The following is a 10,477-nucleotide window of genomic DNA, read 5'->3' as shown; positions in this document are numbered from 1 at the left end:
TTATTCCTGTTCTCCATATATTTCATGTTATGCACAGCTACAGTTCCTGAAAAAAAAAGGCATCTAATACATCATAAATTCCTATGGTCTACTGAAATCTGAATTCTTACAGGATTTTTTTTGAGATAGGAAAAAATAGTTTCCAGTTTCTTGAAAATTACTCAAATTCTTTCTCAGTGTGGGTGATGTTTAAAATGCAGACATGAGGAACTTAGACCCAGTGGCAGAAGAAGTTCTGTGTACAATTAATGATGTGAGGTACTTAGAAACCAAGGTGATGCACTCACATAGAGTGGCATGTTAAGTATGAAAAGAAAGGGAGAGAATAGATGTAAAGCTGTAAATGTAAAGCTAAGGAATTTTCCCTCCATTCTAAGAAATAGGAAACCATGAAGAGTAACTGAGAATATGAGTGTAGGATGAAGAAGGATTGGAGAAAGAAACTCTTGGATAGTAAAGATGTTTGTGTCACTTGGATAAAGTGGACTGAGATTCTGCATGGGGATGAGAGACAAAGAAAGGAACCCGGAGTTCCCGTCGTGGCACAGTGGTTAACAAATCCGACTAGGAACCATGAAGTTGCGGGTTTGGTCCCTGCCCTTGCTCAGTGGGTTAACGATCCGGAGTTGCCGTGAGCTGTGGTGTAGGTTGCAGACGCGGCTCGGATCCCGCGTTGCTGTGGCTCTGGCGTAGGCCGGTGGCTACAGCTCCGATTCGACCCCTAGCCTGGGAACCTCCATATGCCGCGGGAGCGGCCCAAGAAATAGCAACAACAACAACAAAAAGACAAAAGATGAAAAAAAAAAAAAAAAAGAAAGGAAACCTAGTAGTGGACTATTTGTAATCATTGACCTAAAGTGTAACAGGATATTGGTGATGGGAAAGCAAGATAGAGGAGGTACTATAATCAAATGAGAAACATTTTGCCAAAATCCAATAACTTTTTTTTTTCTTTTTAGGGCTGCCCCTGTGACATATGGAAGTTCTCAGGCTAAGGGTCAAATCAGAGCTATAGTTGCCAGCCTATGCCACAGCCATAGCAGCATGGGGTCTGAGTTGCCTCTTCAACCTACATCACAGCTCATGGCAACACCGGATCTTTAACCCACTGAGCGAAGCCATTGATCAAACCCACATCCTCATGAATACTAGTCAGATTTGTTAACCTCTGAGCCACAAGGGGAACTCCCCAATAACTTTATAATAGCTAATGAATATACTTTTAATAATTGATTTCTATGGGAATGATGTGACAGTAACTTGTGTGGATAGTATTATTTCATCCATTTTACACATGGGAAATTATCTCTAAGACTAATATTGATAGTAATATTAATTATCATATAAATAAAAATTTCATGATTACTTAACTGTGCTCCAAGTATATTTGCCAACCTTTGGTTCACTAATCATCAGTACAAACCTGCAAAATTATTACTACTATCATTTTATACTTATTTTACAAATAAGTAAATAGAAGCATAGCAAAGTTAAGGATCCTGCCCAAGATCAAGCAGATAATAAAGATCAGAAACATGAAATCTCAGCACCAAAATTAGATCAGATTATAATTTTTACCATTTTTTCCTCCAAATTCTTAGCACATGCCCTTTATGGTTATGTTGTAGTAAACAATGTTAAACTAGTAAACTTCTTTTGAAATGACCATAATAATTCTAAGTGCTTAATAATACTTCAGAGTCAAACATATATAAAACAATTTCATCAACAGACACAGAAACATGTATACATGCAGAATAATATATTGTAATTCCAAAGTTTTAATAAGTATGTGTTATTACTTTATTTAAGGTCCATTTTAGCTTTGCTTCTCCCTCACCCCATTTCTTGTCTCCCCCAATTTCCCTCCAAAGAATGGGCCCACAGGCTCTTCTTCAAAATGTTGAAAATGACCATCCCAGTGATGAAATACAGTGTTTTGAAAATCAGAAAGACTAGATTAGAATTTTGACTTTTCCCCCTTGTGACTGCTTAATCTGGGGTACATTTTATGGCACCTTACATTCTGTTTCCTCTTATATCAAGTGAGAATCATATTGTCCACCTCACAGGCTGCTATGAGAATTGATTGAGGAAAAATAAATGAGCATAGCCACCACACAGTTATGGACAAACAAAGGCACTTCACTTAGTTTTATGACTATGCACCAACAAGATAGGAAGAATGAACATTTTGAGCAGTAATACTGAGAAACAATTAACCATGCAATACGCTGAGGATGAATCATCTCCAATTTTGCTTTTAAAGGTGCCGAAGAGACATGTATTATCTCTAGCCATTGGTCCCAGGAAGAGTTATTCATATTTGTGTTTGTATTAAATAGCTGATAATGTACAGCATTTAACAGATTTATGTCTTTGTGTGTGTGAAGCATGTTTAAATTTTGTTTTCATTCTCATGATAATTTTAATTATTAAAGGAAGTGTCTTGTGGCAAAAGGAGAGTATCTGGTGTTAGAGAGATGGATCCTACAAATTTCTTAAACACTATGAGACTCAGATTTTTCATTTGTCAAATTAGGTTAATAATATTTACCAACTCTTTTTTGAAGAATGGGGTGAAGATGAAATGCCCCATCACTCTATTTGAAGTGTTGAGAATAATGATTACTATGTATGGAAAGTCATAATCTTTAATAAGCATCAGCACTATTGAAAAAAAATTACCATCTGGTTCTAGATGATCTAAATTATAGTTGGGGCCTCAGAAATAATCACATCTTCAAATTGACATTTCTTGGGTAAGGCAACTTTCAAGATGAAAAATATGACACACTCAGAAAGAGAATATGATGGACAATTCAATACCAGATCAATAGTAGATAAGCAAGTCTTTTTTAAATAAGTCTTTCCTTCTAGTCTAAAACCTGAGTGATTTTCACAGAAAGCCAAAGTCTTGAATTTAGAGTGAATTCCTTTGGAACCTATGGAAAAATGATGTCTCTGGTCCCACAGGTAAGAGGCAAAAATAGTGGTGGAAACACATTCAAATGAGTCACTCTACCCTGATGAATCCTGTTCTAGAGCTGTAAATAATAACAACAAATGTTCAAGTACCTTGTCTTATAGATACCATTGTCACTCCCAGGAATTAATTACCTTCTTTGATGGAAAGTCTTTGTCTTAGAAGCAGATATTCTAGAGACATGCAGAGAAACATTTATTCTTGAGTGGGGAATTATATTCCCTACACTTGGAGCCAAAACACATGAACTTCCTTTGTGTATCAGAACCTGACTTTATAAGAAAGGGGAAAGTCATGTGAATAGCAATGATGACATAATTCAAGCCTGGGGGTCTTGATGTAATTAAGCTGTGGACTCATGTCAGAAAAACAACTTCTATCTTATCCACATTACACTTTTTCAGGAAACCTAGTATTGATTGTTGGGGGGCTGGCACAGTGAGGGCAAAAAATTAGTGCCAGTCACTTGAAAATACTTGGCTCAACACCTATTCTTCACATTTATCAGAGAGCTATGAAAAGAACAGACACTGTAAAGGTATCCCAATAAATTATTTCTTGGAATCATGTGATGGCCATTATGAAATCAAACACAAGCATGGTTCCACATTCTTGTCACTTGGCATTACTCTTTTAGTTACTCTAGGAGGTATGTAGAGATACATTATTGAGGATTTAGTTTATTTGTGCTAATGATTTTTTTAATATGTTGTTATTACCATTTGTGTATCTTTATTTTTTGAAATTTCTTTTTAAGATTTTGCATGATTTGAAAATAGGAGTTCTGAGTTTCTTATTACTAAGTTGTGTTTTACTATATATTCCAGATATAAATTTTTGTCATATTTATTTTTGATATATATAAAATGAATATAAACATGTTTATGTACAAAATTTTAAACATTCATATATATGCATTTCAAAATTTTGCATATATATATATATACATAATTTTCCCCTAGTCTGTGGATTGCCTTTTCATTTTTAAGATGGATGGTATCTGATGAGCAGAAGATATATATTATTGACAAGTTGAATTTTTTTATCGTTCTTATTGTGTAATATCTAATAAATATTTATCTACTTCAAGGTCAAAAGTATTCTAGGATTTTTATAGATTCATCTTTAACATTTGGGTTTCTGACTCATTTTGAGTTCATTTGTGTATAGCATGAGGCTCAATTTTTGTTTGTTTGGTTGGGCTTTTTGCTTATGAATGTCCACTTGATCCAGAATTCGTTAAAAAAATCTATTCTTTCTGCATTGAATTACCTTGATATCTTTGTAAAAAAATCATACATTTAAGCCTATTTATAAACATTCTGTTATGTTTCAATTATGTGTATTTTTTTCCTTACATCAGAATCACCTAGCACATTCATGGGAGTGTTGAATTTTGGTAGAATAAGTTCTCCAACTGTATTCTTTTTCAGACTGATTTTTCTATTACTGATTCTTTTAAAATTGTATATTTTTAAACAAACTTCAAAATAGGATTGTCAATTTCTTCAAATAACCTATGGGATATTTATTGGAATTGCAATGAAATTATAAACATTTGTATTATAAGCATACTAAGGAGTTCCCATCGTGGCGCAGTGGTTAATGAATCCGACTAGGAACCATGAAGTTGCGGGTTCAGTCCCTGCCCTTGCTCAGTGGGTTAACGATCCGGCGTTGCTGTGAGCTGTGGTGTAGGTTGCAGATGCGGCTCGGACCTGCGTTGCTGTGGCTCTGGAGTAGGCCAGTGGCTACAGCTCCAATTCGACCCCTAGCCTGGGAACCTCCATATGCCTCAGGAGCGGCCCAAAGAAATAGCAAAAATAAATAAATAAATAAAATAAGCATACTAAGTCTGTTAAATCATCAAAATGGCATACGTCTCCCTTATGTGTTTACTTTCAGCAATTTTTTTTATTTTCATGAAAATATTAAGTATATTTCTTAAAGCATCCCTCCAATTTCATATTTCTAATAGTATTTTACATAGCATTTTTAAAAATTTCAATTTCTAATTATTGGTTTTATGTAAATACATTTGAAATTTTATTTTATTTTATTTTTTAATTTTATTTTTGTCTCTTTTGACCTTTTAGGGCCACAGCATATGGAGGTTCCCAGGCTAGAGGTATAATCAGAGCTGTTGCTGCTGACTTATGCCAGAGCCTCAGCAATGCCAGATCCGAGCCATGCTGTGACCTATACCACAGCTCACACAATGGTGGATCCTTTAACTCACTGAGCAAGGCCAGGGATCCAACCCCCAAACTCATGGTTTCTAGTCGGATTCATTTCCACTGTGCCACAATGGGAACTCCTGAAATTTTATATTGGTATCGTATCTTGTGACTTTATTAAATTAACTGTTTACATCTATTTGACTTTGTGTAGAGCCCTTAACATTTTCTACATATATAATGATGCCATCTGCACATAAATATATATTTTTTATAAATTTGTTTATTTTCATTTTTTTCTTACCTTATTTCAATGGCTAGAATCTAGAATAGAACAGAAATTGGGAGTTCACAGACTTGTCTTGTTTCTAATCTTGAATGTATTTTCCATTTGTGTGATGGTAACTGTAAGTTACATATAGATGCTTTTGTTCAGATTGAGCGAATTTCTTTCTTTCCTTCATTTTCCAAAATCTTTTTTGTTTCATAAATCTAAATTGAAATTTATCAAGTTGTATGCATCTATTGAAATGGACATGTGATTTTTCTCATTTATTCTGTTATTTTAGTGATATCATTGATTGTTTTTAATGTTAAACATTTTACTTATGGTAATGATAAATTATTATTAAAATTTTTGACAGATTTAATTCAGTGGTAGGATCTTTGTCATTCTCTTTCCTGTCAAACGACTTAGCACTTAGGCAATACTGGTATTATAAAATTATGTGCTTAGTGTTCCCTATTTTCTGAAAGAATTTATGTAGAATTTGTGTTTTTTATTTTAAAAATAATTTGTGGAATTTAGAAGTTGAAGTTGTTAGGCTTGGGGTTATTTTTGAGAATGGTTTTAAGTACAAATTTAATATCTTCAAATGGTATAAGATGACTCAATTTTTAAATTTTTTTTAGGCAAACTTTGCAATAAATTTTTAACAATTGATTTTTACATTATCAGATTTTCTGGTTTAAATGTGCTCATGGTATTTTCTACCATCATATTAAGGTCTTTAGAATATGAATTTGATGCAATATGTGCTTTCATTGTGTATTTGAGTACTGCATCTTTTTTTTTTAATTTTCCCACTGTACAGCAAGGGGGTCAGGTTATCCTTACATGTATACATTAAAATTACATTTTTGCCCCCACCCTTTCCTCTGTTGCAACATGAGTATCTAGACATAGTTCTCAATGCTATTCAGCAGGATCTCCTTGTACATCTATTCTAGGTTGGGTCTGATGAGCCCAAGCTCCCGATCCCTCCCACTCCCTCCCCCTCCCATCAGGCAGCCACAAGTCTCTTCTCCAAGTCCATGATTTTCTTTTCTGAGGAGATGTTCATTTGTGCTGGATATTAGATTCCAGTTATAAGTGATATCATATGGTATTTGTCTTTGTCTTTCTGGCTCATTTCACTCAGTATGAGATTCTCTAGTTCCATCCATGTTGCTGCAAATGGCATTATGTCATCGTTTTTTATGGCTGAGTAGTATTCCATTGTGTATATATACCACCTCTTCCTAATCCAATCATCTGTCGATGGACATTTGGGTTGTTTCCATGTCTTGGCTATTGTGAATAGTGCTGCAATGAACATGCGGGTGCATGTGTCTCTTTTAAGTCGAGTTTTGTCCGGGTAGATTCTCAAGAGTCGGATTGCAGGGTCATATGGAAGTTCTTTGTACAGATTTCTAAGGTATCTCCAAACTGTTCTCCATAGTGGCTGTACCAATTTACATTCCCACCAGCAGTGCAGGAGGGTTCCCTTTTCTCCACAGCCCCTCCAGCACTTGTTCTTTGTGGATATATTAATGATGGTGATTCTGACTGGTGTGAGGCGGTATCTCATGGTAGTTTTGATTTGCATTTCCCTTATAATCAGCGATGTTAAACATTTTCTCATGTGTTTGCTGGCCATCTGTATATCTTCTTTGGAGAAATGTCTATTCAGGTCTTTTGCCCATTTTTCTATTGATTGATTGGCTTTTTTGCTGTTGGGTTGTATAAGTTGTTTATATATTCTAGAGATTAAGCCCTTGTCAGTTGCATCATTTGAAACTATTTTCTCCCATTCTGTAAGTTGTCTTTTTGTTTTCTTTTGGGTTTCCTTTTCTGTGCAAAAGCTTTTCAGTTTGATGAGGTCCCACGGGTTTACTTTTGCTCTAGTTTCTATTGTTTTGGGAGACTGACCTGAGAAAATATTCATGGTGTTGATGTCAGAGAGTGTTTTGCCTATGTTTTCTTCTAGGGGTTTGATGGTGTCCTGTCGTATATTTAAGTCTTTCAGCAATTTGGAGTTTATTTTTGGGCATGGTGTGAGGGTGTGTTCTAGTTTCATTGCTTTGCACGCAGCTGTCCAGGTTTCCCAGCAATGCTTGCTGAATAGACTTTCCTTTTCCCATTTGATGTTCTTGCCTCCCTTGTCAAAGATTAATTGACCATAGGTGTCAGGGTTTATTTCTGGATTCTCTATTCTGTTCCATTGGTCTGTCTGTCTGTTTTGGTACAGGTACCACACTGTTTTGATGACTGTGGCTTTGTAGTATTTCTTGAAGTCTGGGAGAGTTATGCCTCCTGCTTGGTTTTTGTTTCTCAGGATTGCCCTGGCGATTCTGGGTCTTTTGTGGTTCCATATAAATGTTTGGATTGTTTGTTCTAGTTCTCTGAAAAATGTCATGGGTAATTTGATAGGGATTGCATTGAATCTGTAGATTGCTTTGGGTAGTATGGCCATTTTTACAATATGGATTTTCCCAATCCAGGAACATGGAATATCTTTCCATTTCTTTACATCTTCTTTGATTTCTTTGATTAAAGTATTATTGTTCTCGGCATATAGGTCCTTTACCTCCTTGGTCAGGTGTATTCCGAGGTATTTGATTTTGTGAGGTGCAATTTGAAAAGGTATCGTATTTTTGTATTCCTTTTATAATATTTCATTGCTGGTATACAGGAATGCGACTGACTTCTGAATGTTAATCTTATATCCTGCTACTTTGCTGAATTTATTAATCAGTTCAAAGGGTTTTGGGGGTGAGTCCTTAGGGTTTTCTAGGTATAGTGTCATGTCATCTGCATACAGTGACAGTTTGATCTCTTCTCTTCCTATATGGATGCCTTCTATTTCTTTTGTTTGTCTAATAGCTGTGGCTAGGACTTCCAAATCTATGTTGAAGAGCAGTGGTGAGAGTGGGCATCCCTGTCTTGTTCCAGATTGGAGTGAGAAGGCTTTCAGTTTTTCCCCATTGAGGATTATATTTGCTGTGGGTTTGTCATAAATGGCTTTGATTATATTCAGGAGTGTTCCCTCTATACCCCCTTTGGCGAGGGTCTACATCATGAATGGATGTTGGACTTTGTGAGATGCTTTTTCTGCATCTATTGAGATGATCATATGATTTTTGACTTTTCTTTTGTTAATGTGGTGTATGATGCTGATTGATTTGCGTATGTTGAACCATCCTTGTGAAACTGGGATGAACCCAACCTGGTCATGGTGTATAATTTTTTGGTATGTTGTTGGATTCGGTTGGCTAAGATTTTGTTGAGAATTTTTGCATCTATATTCATCAATGATATTGGCCGATACTTTTCTTTTTTGGTGGTATCTCTGTCTGGTTTTGGAATGAGGGTGATCTTGGCATTATAGAATGTCTTTGGGAGTATTCCTTCTTCTTCAACCTTTTGAAAGAGTTTAAGGAGGATGGGCACCAATTCCTCCTTATATGTTTGATAGACTTCACCTGTGAAGCCATCTGGTCCTGGACTTTTATTTGTAGGGAGTGATTTTATGACCTCTTCAATTTCATTTCTAGTGATGGGTCTGTTCAGTTGGTCTGTTTCTACTTGATTCAGTTTTGGCAGGCTGTACGAGTCTAGAAAATTGTGCATTTCTTCCAGATTGTCCAACTTGTTGCCGTATAGTTGTTCATAGTATGCTCTTACGGTTTTTTGTATTTCTGCTGTATCCGTTGTGATTTCTCCTTTTTCATTTCTAATTTTGGTTATTTGGGTTCTTTCTCTCCTCTTTTTAGTGAGTCTGGCCAGGGGTTTGTCCATTTTGTTCACCTTTTCAAAGAACCAGCTCTTGGTTTTATTAATTTTCTCTATTGTTTTTTGAGTCTCTATTTTATTGATTTCTTCTTTGATCTTTATAATTTCCTTCCTTCTGCTGACTTTAGGACTTCTTTGTTCTTCTTTCTCTAATTCATTTAGGTGGAGGGTTAAGTTGTCCATTTGGGATCTTTCTTCTTTTTTGAGAATGGCCGGTATTGCTATAAATTTCCCTCTGAGCACTGCTTTCGCAGCATCTCATAGATTTTGAGAGGTTGTGTCTTCATTATCATTTGTTTCAAGGTAGTTTTTAATTTCCTTTTTGATTTCCTCATTGACCCATTGGTTTTTTAGTAGCATGTTGTTTCGTCTCCATGTAGTAGGTTTTTTCTCTTTCCTTTTCCCATGGTTGGTTTCTAATTTCATGGCATTGTGGTCAGAGAAGATACTTGAGATAATTTCTATGCTCCTAAATTTATTGAGGTTAGCTTTGTGTCCCAATATGTGGTCGATTCTTGAGAATGTTCCATGAGCATTTGAGAAGAATGTGTATTCTGATGTTTTTGGATATGGTGTCCTGAAGATATCAATGAAGTCTAACTTTTCTATTATTTCCTTTAGGATCTCTGTTGCTTTATTGGATTTCTGTCTAGAAGTTCTGTCCATTGATGTGAGGGGGGTATTAAGGTCTCCTACTATGATTGTATTCTCATCAATATCTCCCTTTATGTCTGTTAATATTTGTTGTATGTATCTGGGTGCTCCTATATTTGGGGCATATATGTTGATGATAGTAACATCCTCTCCTTGGATGGATCCCTTAATCATTAAGTAGTGTCCTTCTTTGTCTTTCTTTATGTCTTTTGTTTTAAAGTCTATTTTGTCTGATATGAGTGCTGCAACTCCTGCTTTTCTGTCTTGTCTATTGGCGTGAAATATTTTTCCCCACCCTTTCACTTTCAATCAATATGTATCTTTTGCCCTAAGGTGAGTTTCTAGTGTGCAGCATATTGAAGGTTTTTGCCTTTTTATCCACTCAGCCATTCTGTGTCTTTTGATTGCGGTGTTTAGTCCATTGACAATTAAGGTGATAATTGATAGATGATTATTTATTGCCATTTGAACCTCGTGTTCCAGTTGATTCTATGGTTCTCCATTCTTCCTTTCTTTTTTTTTGGTTGGATGGTCTCCTGTTATTATCTGCTTGAGTGTATTTTTTTTTTCATTTTTTGCAAATGCAAAATTTGGTTTTGGATTGTG

This window comes from Sus scrofa, unplaced genomic scaffold (assembly GCF_000003025.6).
Source record: "Sus scrofa isolate TJ Tabasco breed Duroc unplaced genomic scaffold, Sscrofa11.1 Contig1734, whole genome shotgun sequence".
Taxonomy (NCBI): Eukaryota; Metazoa; Chordata; class Mammalia; order Artiodactyla; family Suidae; genus Sus; species Sus scrofa.
This window is presented reverse-complemented; position numbering follows the sequence as displayed.